Below are 10,204 nucleotides of genomic sequence, written 5' to 3' on the forward strand. Positions count from 1 at the left end.
ACAACTTGGGACACATGAGATGAACTCCGGAATAAAATGAGAGAATGATCTTGAAAAATTTGAAAGGATTGAATTCCCTTGAAGAGAAGCACACCGGTTGGAAAAGAATTAACATGATGACTACGATTGAGAAGAATTGATAAGACACTTGATTGAGCAAAATAATTAGCATTCTCATAAAAATATGAGAAGACCTCTCGGAAAGATCTGAAATCACCATTTGACATCGAAGCAACTCGAATTACCATATTCTAACAAAACAAAGGGTGAGGCTTATGAAGCAAGCCAGAACAAACTCATGAGAGAGATTTCCGTTCGATATTTTCGTGGACAGGATCGCACGGGCTCGATCCTTACAGTAGCCATCAAGTGCAAGGCAGTGCACCCGACGTATGAAGCGTCCCCGAGTCGTAGCAAGCTACAAGGACTCTTTAAGACAAAATGAGAACCGCTCTAAGATGACCGTCAACAAATGAATCCACAAGATGTCGAACCCCAACCTAACATCATGCATTTGTTGGAAGATTGTCCTATAAGTAACTACTTGAATTCCCACCTAACAATTCCCGAAATTTCTGGTCATGCAATCTGGTACACGGATACAAGGAGTAATAATCACACAACTCCTATACTAACCCGTCACCTGTATCACATCCGTCAACACATAACCAGAATCTCGGACCTTCATCTACACCAGACCCTCGTGATCACAACGATACAAAGTATGGCAGTACTCCCGAACAATCTGCACCAGTACTGGGGACATTGGGGTTATCTCGCCACTACTAGTATTGAAGAAATTACGAACATCCTTCGTTCTGAGATACTAAGAAATCTGAAAGATAATGATGTGCTCGAGAATCCCCTGGAGCTCAACTCCCCGGAAGAAATCAAGTCAGACAGGAGGCACCAAGACAGAACTCCGTCACATCGACATCATATAGATTCCAAAAATATCCGCGTGATCCTAATTTTTTTTTGAGTGAGAAGAGGAGTAGAATAAATTCTTACGTCAAGATTCCTCACCAGAGCATAGAAGAGGAGAAAAAAGAATCCTACTCTTCGATATATAATTAGACTCAAAGTAGTTTTTTCACTAGACTCGACTCGGCCAAGTTCGATCAATCAAGGGGGCTCCTAGGTCGGTACTGCTCTGATACCAACTTGTCACTCCCAAGATGCGACCCTATCCTCAATTTGGCATGAAGGCCTCGTCAGGGATAGAAGCGCATCTCGTCGTGTCGCAAGAATGGATATCGCTACAAGTACATGTACTGAAAAAACATAGATATATATAGAATTGGCTTACACTCGCCAGAAGCTACATCAAAGTCACAACAGTACAATACATAAACATCATGAAGAAGAGCAGGGTCCGACTACGGACCAAAAAAAACGAGAAAAGAAGAACGACGTCCTTCCTTGCTATCCCAGGCTGCCGGCCTGGAACCCATCCTATATCGATGAAGAAGAGGAAGAGGAAGCAACTCCAAATGAACAATCAACGCGCTCGTGTCAAATAACCTTTACCTGTACCTGCAACTGGTGTTGTAGTAATCTGTGAGCCACACGGGACTCAACAATCTCATTTCCAAAGGTATCAAGACTAGCAAAGCTTAATGGGTGAGATATGGTTAAGTGGTGAGGTTGCAGCAGCGGCTAAGCATATATTTGGTGGCTAAACTTACGAGTACAAGAAATAAGAGGGGGAATATCTACGCATAGCGGACGTGACTACTGATGATCAAATGAATGATCCTGAACACCTACCTACGCCAGACATAAACCCACCATGTTCTTGATCGGAGAAGGAACTCACGAAAGAGACAGTCACAGTTACGCACACAGTTGGCAAGTTTTAATTAAGTTAACTTCAAGTTATCTAGAACCAGTGTTAAACAAAGTTTTCACGTTGCCACATAACCACGGGCACGGCTTTCCGAAAGATTTAACCCCGCAGGGGTGCTCCAACTAGTCCATCACAAATTACCACAAGCCGCATAGAAATCCTCGATCACGACACTCGCGATCTCGTCGAACTCCTTAGTGGAAAACCTCAACTCTAAGATTACCCAAAGCATCACCAGAATCCCGATGCACAAGATATCTCGTCAAAGGTAAAACTAATCGAGTAAGGCCACCCGACGTGTCGATGTTCCCAATAGGAGCCGCGTATATCATTCTCAGGACACGACAGATAAGCGAAGCGTACGGTGTCCTGATAGAAATCTCCCGAGTTGCCCCGGGTTGGCCCCGCACGGTGCTCTGTTTTGGACCAGCACACTGGCCCTCCCTGTATTATGTAAAATTACGCCTCGGGTTCATGACGCTATGCTTTCAGTATTGACAAAATTATTATGTTGGGCAAATGTAGTGCCAATGTTGGGCCTTGCCAGACCAGCTTTAATATAAAACGAATTATCAAGGGGGTCCCCGTAACAACCCCGATCGTGTTAGGAGCGCTCATTATGGAACATAACACCGGTAGCCGGAGACTAAGGAGGCAAAGGTGGAACAAAACACTAGGCTAGAAAGGCCTAGTCTTCCACCTTTTACCAAGTACTAGTTGAGTGCCCGTGCGTTGCCACGGGCTAACGATGAAATATACATGTACGTTATTTATTATGTACGTGCATAATACATTGTTGATATATTTTGATAAATAAGTGATAATGCACATGGTAAATAACCACCCTCATCACATTGTATTCAATAACCAAGTCATAACTTTGAACAAAGATAATCGTAAGGTCTTTTTTAGTGAAGTCGTGTGCCTTCTAATTATCCAGTAAACATTCATGCATTTTGTCGTTTCCATGTTAATTCTATGGTGAATGCTGTGATGTGGCTTTTCCCCCACTGTGAGCTTTCTTTATCTCTAACGCACATCACCTCCACCAACCACCACATGAATCATGCATTGTATAACTTTGTTCACTATCGCATGCTAATATGGTCATGAAAACAAGTTGTCACGGGTTCTAAATGCTCTTATATTAGTTTACGGAGGGATTATGAAATAACGATGCTCTCTAGTGCATCAATCTAGTACAATACAACAACTACCGCCTCCATCTCAAAATAGGTATCTTAAACTTAGTACTAAGTTAGTACAAATATAGTACCAAAGCAACGACACTTATTTTGGGACGGAGGAAGTACAACAGTAGAATGTTTTTGAAAGGACGCATTAAGACTTAAGACTCAAGACCTTGACGAGGGTCTGCTTGTTTACGTTGGCCAGAATCGGCCGTTGTTGATGGATGTCAGGACAGAATTTCAGGTTGCGTTGCCCCTCCTTCCTTCCCTACAGCAAAGGTAATGCTACTCAGCAACGGCACCATGGGTCAACTACAACGGAAATTAGTCAAGTACACCTTTCCTGTTTTGTTGTCTTACTACTTGGGCCTTGAAGTAAAGCAGTCATGGGGTGAGATCACCATCTGCCAAAAGAGCTATGCTGAGAAGGTCATCATATGGACGTTTACCATATGATGACGTGGGCTTAACTAACTCCCTAAACCTGAGCTGAGATGCGTATAAGCCGCGCCATCCCACGACCCACTCACCGCAACTCTCTCTACTCTAACAGAAAGCTAACTGAATGCTGAAGAAATGGTCATGCCATCGAGGTCATGCCGGCTAATACTACCATGCATATCACAGGCGATGCATGCATCCTTATTCAGAGGAAAACGGTAAAATACTTAAGCAACGAATTATTCCTAACAATTCACCCCCTAATCTCGTTGTGTCTGGTGACCTCCATGATGCGAAGCTTCTGTCGCATCTCAATGAAACGCACCTTGCTCAGCGCCTTAGTCAGAACATCAGTTAGCTGCCCATTTGTGCTAATGTGTTCAACCTCAAGTTTCCCTTCTTCAAGACAGTTCCTAATGAAATGATACTTGAGATTTATATGCTTGCTCCTGTCATGATGAATAAGATTCTTGCAAACGGCGATAGCTGACTTGTTGTCAATGAGCAGCTCAAACTTGGCCGGAGCACGACCTGTCAGACTTCCAATGAGCCTACTAAGCCACATCCCCTGACATGCCGCCGTCGTTGCTGCTACATACTCTGCCTCGCATGAAGATAGGGCCACTACCCTCTATTTCTGCGAGGACCAGGACACCACCTTCATGTCTGGGTCGTAGCGGCCTTGGTTCCCGGAGAGTGACCAGCCAACCGGAGCATATGAAGCGTGAGTCGGATGGCCTGCATTGTTGAATGCGTTGCCGTTGGGTCCTATAGGGCTCCCTGGGTCATCAGAGTGGTCGCTCATGGAACATGTGATGGAGTTGCAGCAGCAGAGGCTGCTGCACCAAAGCCAGAAGCAGTCTGCATCAGCACAGATGTTGTCTCGCGCTTCGGCTGTTCTTCCTCTGGCTTTTTATTACCTTCGGCGATGAAGATACCCACCATAACTTGGATAGGCGTTGCAGCCATAAGCATTCCAGCAACACAACCTCCTACAACACGTCCATCGCTTCCAGCCAGAGCAACACTCAAACCACCTGTCCTGCTGCGAGTGTCACCATCCTCTGCGAGCAGAAAGGAGCCCGACAGAGAGAGAATACCAAAGTGGCCCTCATATGTCACTATGCCACAAGAGGCATCGAGCTGTTTATTTTTGCCAGATCCGGGGGCCGTCCTCTACGCTTGTCGTCAGGATTCGAGTTGGACCCCGCGCCACCAGACTGCCTGCCCGCCTCAGCCTTCACCGCCGAGTCGATGGTCCCGTCCGGCCCGTACTTCCTCGGCCGCCCCCTCTTCTTCTTCACGAGCTCCCCATCGCTGCCGCTGACGCTGACCACCAGGGCGCCGCTGACGGGCTGCGGCATGCCCGGCAGGGCGGCGGAATCGGGCCGGTACACGGCCAGCAGCATGTCCGCGGGCTTCATTGCCGGCAAAGAGGCGCTGGGCGACGCCATGGGGTTGAAGGCGAGCGGCATGTCTGCGGGCTTCATTGCCGGCGACCAGGCACCGCACAACGCCATGGGGTTGAAGGCGAGCGGCATCCCGTGCATGATGTTCGCGGAGCCCGGCGGCATCGCGCCGTAGGCGTGCTGCGGCATCATGATGCCGGGGGCCACCGGCGGTGGCGAGCTCATGCGCGGCATCTGCGCCTGCTGCGGTGTCCTCCTGTGTTGCAGACTTCAGCCCCATTGTTCGAGGAGTGTTATTGGAGGAGGGGAGGCAAGCAGTGGGAGGAAGGAGAGGAGGCAGAGGGACGATTCCTATGGCACCCTACCAGGATAATGGATCGGGAGCGTGGGGAACGCGCTTACGCACAGGGTCCGCTAGCAGCGTCGCTGCACTCCTCCTTCTCTGTTGTCTCTATCTCTCTTCCATGGCGGTCGGAGGCCATGGGATGCGACGACGGGCGTTGCGGTGAATTTTCTCCGGAGAGAGATGTGATCGGGGCTGAGAGTAGTTAGGGCCTTAGGGGAGACATGGGACCTGTGTGGTGATATGGGAGAGATGGGACATGGGTGACCGAGGGAAGTGGGCCTGTTTCTTCGGAAGGCATAGAAAAATCGGGGGGAGGGAAACACGTACGATGCAAGCAGGACCGAATTTTTTCTAGCGATTTTTCGGTGCGGGTTCTCTCAAGGGGAGTAGGAAAGGAGGTTGAACCATCACGACAGACGGCAGATCCTCCTTTAATAGTATAGATATAACAAGGAACCCATGTTGTCACATGGAAGCAACTGCACCTGCAACTAGCAATGCTAACAACATGGTTAAGCAAGCGGTAACATAGCCAATCAGTGGTTTGCTAGGTTGAACAGGTTGAAGGTTTCATGGCATTGTTGAGAGGCTCATATATAACATGTGGTTGGAAACGAGACGTAAACGGTAGAAACGGTAAAACTAGCATGACAATTATAGTAATTGTATCTGGAGAAATGGCCATCTTGCCTGAGATCCTGCTTGGAAGAAGAACAACTCCGTGAAGTCGGCGACCAACGTAGTCGAACGGGTCCTCACATTCCGACACGCTTGCGGAAATCTATCGAGACGGAGCAAACCGGAAACAAGCATCAACATAGATATTCACCACACGATGCACAACATGATGCACAACCAACTATGATGCATGATCAGTTCAATGATGCAAGGGATGGCATGGCAATTCACCTCATCCAAACACTACACATTAAGTGAAGCTCGATATGCAACTTAGTTACATATCGACGAAACTCCACGTTTATTTATTTAATTCACTCCCGTTTATTTACACGGCAATATAAAATGTTGTTAACATGGCAAGGGGTGAAGCACAAATTAATCTACCTATCTAGGCATTTTAAATGAGGTCGGGAACATCATATAGCATCTCCGATATGACCCCATGCGTTAAAACCTAATTCTGTCCAGATTTTCCTAATCACTTTTTATGTTTGTTAAAACGCAATGTAAAGTGGTTCACGTGAAACTATACGTCATACTAGTCCATTTACATATATGGACCAATTCCAACGGAGTTACGAACTAAAAGATACGAGCAACACAAGATCGTATGCCATGGATGCAACACGCATGCAATGACAGTCACAACACGTTTCGGTACCGATAGCTCGACGAGATACCGGTGCCAACAAATTGGGAGTGTGTGCATATCATTTCAAACAAAATGATGGGGTGATACCGGTTACCGGGTTCCCCATGTGCCGGAGGCAGATGATACGTCCATTTTGCATCATGTTTTCATGTTGACATTTATCGCTTCTTTGGCTGTTATTTCACTTCATGGTACAATTCTTATTCCTTTTCTCTCTTATTTTGCAAGGTTTACATGAAGAGGGAGAATACCGGCAACTGGAATTCTGGCCTGAAAGTGGAGCAAAGTTGAGATACATATTATGCGCAACTCCAAACGCTGTGAAAATCAACAGGGATTTTTTCCTGATTTATCAAAAATACTGGACCGAAGAAGTGCCAGAGGGGCACCAGGGGGTGCCCACAAGCCTGCGCGGCGCGACCACCCACCCAGGCCGCGCCATGGGGGCTTGTGGGCAGCCCACTAGCCGACTAGCCCCCATCTTTTGCTATATGGAGGGTTTCGTCCAGGAAAAAATCACAAAGGAGCTTTTTCGTGGTTTCACCGCCGCCACAAGGCGGAACTTGAGCAGAACCAATCTAGAGCTCCGACAGGACGATCCTGCCGGGGAAACTTCCCTCCCGGAGGGGGAAATCATCGCAATTGTCATCACCAACACTCCTCTCATCGGAGGGGACTCGTCACCATCAACATCTTCATCAGCACCATCTCATCTCCAAACACTAGTTCATCACTTGTAACCAATCTCCGTCTCGCGACTCCGATTGGTAATTGTAAGGTTGCTAGTAGTGTTGATTACTCTTTGTTGTTGATGCTAGTTGGATTGTTTGGTGGAAGATTTTATGTTCAGATCCTTGATGCTACTCATTACCTCTCTGATCACGAATATGATTATGCTTTGTGAGTAGTTACTTTTGTTCCTGAGGACATGGGGTAAGTCATGCTAATAGTAGTCATGTGAATTTGGTATTCGTTCGGTAATTTGATATGTTGTATGTTGTTTTTCCTCTAGTGGTGTTATGTGAACGTCGACTACATAACACTTCACCATTATTTGGGCCTAGAGGAAGGCATTGGGAAGTAGTAAGTAGATGATGGGTTGCTAGAGTGACAGAAGCTTAAACCCTAGTTTATGTGTTGCTTTGTAAGGGGCTGATTTGGATCCACTAGTTTAATGCTATGGTTAGACTTTGTCTTAATTCTTCTTTCGTAGTTGCGTATGCTTGCGAGAGGGGTTAATCATAAGTGGGATGCTTGTCCAAGTAAGGGTAGTACCCAAGAGCTGGTCCACCCACATATCAAACTATCAAAGTAACGAACGCGAATCATATGAACTTGATGAAACTAGCATGACAGAAATTCCCGTGTGTCCTCGGGAGCGTTTTTCCTCCTATAAGACTTTGTCCAGGCTTGTCCCTTGCTACAAAAGGGATTGGGCCACTTTGCTGCACCGTTTCTACTTTTGTTACTTGTTGCTTGCTACGAATCATCTCACCACAAAATCACTTGTTACGGACAATTTCAGTGCCTGCAGATTTTACCTTGCTAAAAACCACTTGTCAGATCCTTCTGCTCCTCGTTGGGTTCGACACTCTTACTTATTGACAGGACTACGATTGATCCCCTATACTTGTGGGTCATCAAGACTCTTTTCTGGCGCCGTTGCCGGGGAGTGAAGCGCCTTTGGTAAATGGAACTTGGTAAGGAAACATTCATATAGTGTGCTGAAATTTATTGTCACTTGTCACTATGGATACTAATCCTTTGAGGGGCTTGGTCGGGGTATGTTCACCTCGAACGGAAGCACAAAGAATTGCTCCTCAACCTGCTGCACCTACTGAAAATATTTGCTTTGAATTTCCTTCGGGTATGCTTGAGAAACTGTTGGCTAATCCTTTTACAGGAGATGGAACATCACATCCAGACTTGCATCTGATCTATGTAGATGAGGTTTGTGGTTTATTTAAGGTTGCAGGTGTGCCCGAGGATGAGGTCAAGAAGAAGGTCTTTCCTTTATCTTTGAAGGATAAGGCGTTGACATGGTATAGGCTATGTGATGATAGTGGATCATGGGACTACAATCGGTTGAAATTGGAATTTCATCAAAAGTTTTATCCTATGCATTTAGTACATCGTGATCGGAATTATATTTATAATTTTTTGCCACATGACAGAGAAAGCATCGCTCAAGCTTGGGGGAGGCTTAAATCAATGCTATATTCATGCCCCAATCATGAGCTCTCGAGAGAAATTAGTATTCAGAACTTCTATGCTCGGCTTTCTCATGATGATCGCACCATGCTTGACACTTCTTGTACCAATTGTTTTATGAAGAGAGATATTGACTACAAATGGAATTTATTGGGGATAATTAAACACAACTCTGAAGATTGGGAGCTTGAAGAAGGTAAGGAGTTAGGTATGAATTTCACTTTTGACTGCGTTAAATCCTTTGTTGAGACAAATACTTTTTGTGACTTTAGCGCTAAGTATGGACTTGACTCTGAGATAGTAGCTTCATTGTGTGAATCCTTTGCTGCTCATATTGATCTCCCCAAAGAGAAGTGGTTTAAATATCATCCTCCTTTAGAAGTCAATGTAGTTAAACCCACTCCAGTTGAAGAGAAAGTCATTGCCTATAATGATCCTGTGGTTCCCAGTGCTTACATTGAGAAACCACCTTTCCTTGTTAGGATAAAGGATCATTCTAAAGCTTCAACTGTCATACGTAGAGGCTACATTAGAACACCTACACCCCTGAGCAAATTAGAGTTGAACCTAGCATTTCTATTATCAAATATCTTCTGTCTGAAGAAGTTGAGGGACATAATATTCACTTCTCTGAAGATGCTGCTAGAATTGCTAAACCTCACGTTAGAGACAAACATAGGCCTGTTGTTGGCATGCCTGCGGTTTCTGTTAAGATAGGAGATCATTGTTATCACGGTTTATGTGACATGGGTGCTAGTGTTAGTGCAATACCTCAATCCTTATATGATGAAATCAAAGATGAGATTGCACCTGTTGAGATAGAGCCTATAGATGGCACTATTCAGCTTGCCAATAGAGATACTATCTGCCCTGTGGGAATTGTTAGGGATGTTGAAGTCTTGTGTGGTAAAACGAAGTATCCTGTTGATTTCCTCGTTCTTTCCACCGCTCAAGATAGATTTTTTTCCATCATATTTGGCAGACCTTTTCTCAATACCGTCAATGCTCATATTGATTGTGAGAAGCAAATTGTCACTATTGGCTTTGAAGGTGTGTCACATGAGTTCAATTTATCCAAGTTTGGTAGATAACCTCATGAAAAGGAGTTGCCTAGTAGGGATGAAACTATTGCCTCAGCCCCTATTGCCGTGCCTCCTAGTGATCCCTTAGAGCAATACTTGCTTGAGCATGAAAATGATATGCATATGGATGAAAGGGATGAAATAGATAGAGTTGTCTTAGAACAATATCCTATCCTTAAGAATAATCTCCCTGTTGAACTGCTTGGGGATCCACCCCCACCAAAGGGTGATCCTGTGTTCGAGCTTAAACAGTTGCCTGATACTCTTAAGTATGCCTATCTTGATGAAAAAGAGATATATCCTGTCATTATTAGTGCTAGCCTCTCAGAGCATGAAGAAAAGA

At 45.4% G+C, this 10,204-nt stretch overlaps 1 pseudogene; it reads right to left on the reverse strand.

Annotated features, from left to right (window-relative positions):
- Window positions 1–4,111: 4,111 nt before the first annotated feature.
- LOC123409072 lies at window positions 4,112–5,123 on the reverse strand (annotated as a pseudogene).
- Window positions 5,124–10,204: the final 5,081 nt, after the last annotated feature.

The sequence above is a fragment of the Hordeum vulgare genome, chromosome 7H, assembly GCF_904849725.1.
Source record: "Hordeum vulgare subsp. vulgare chromosome 7H, MorexV3_pseudomolecules_assembly, whole genome shotgun sequence".
NCBI lineage: Eukaryota > Viridiplantae > Streptophyta > Magnoliopsida > Poales > Poaceae > Hordeum > Hordeum vulgare.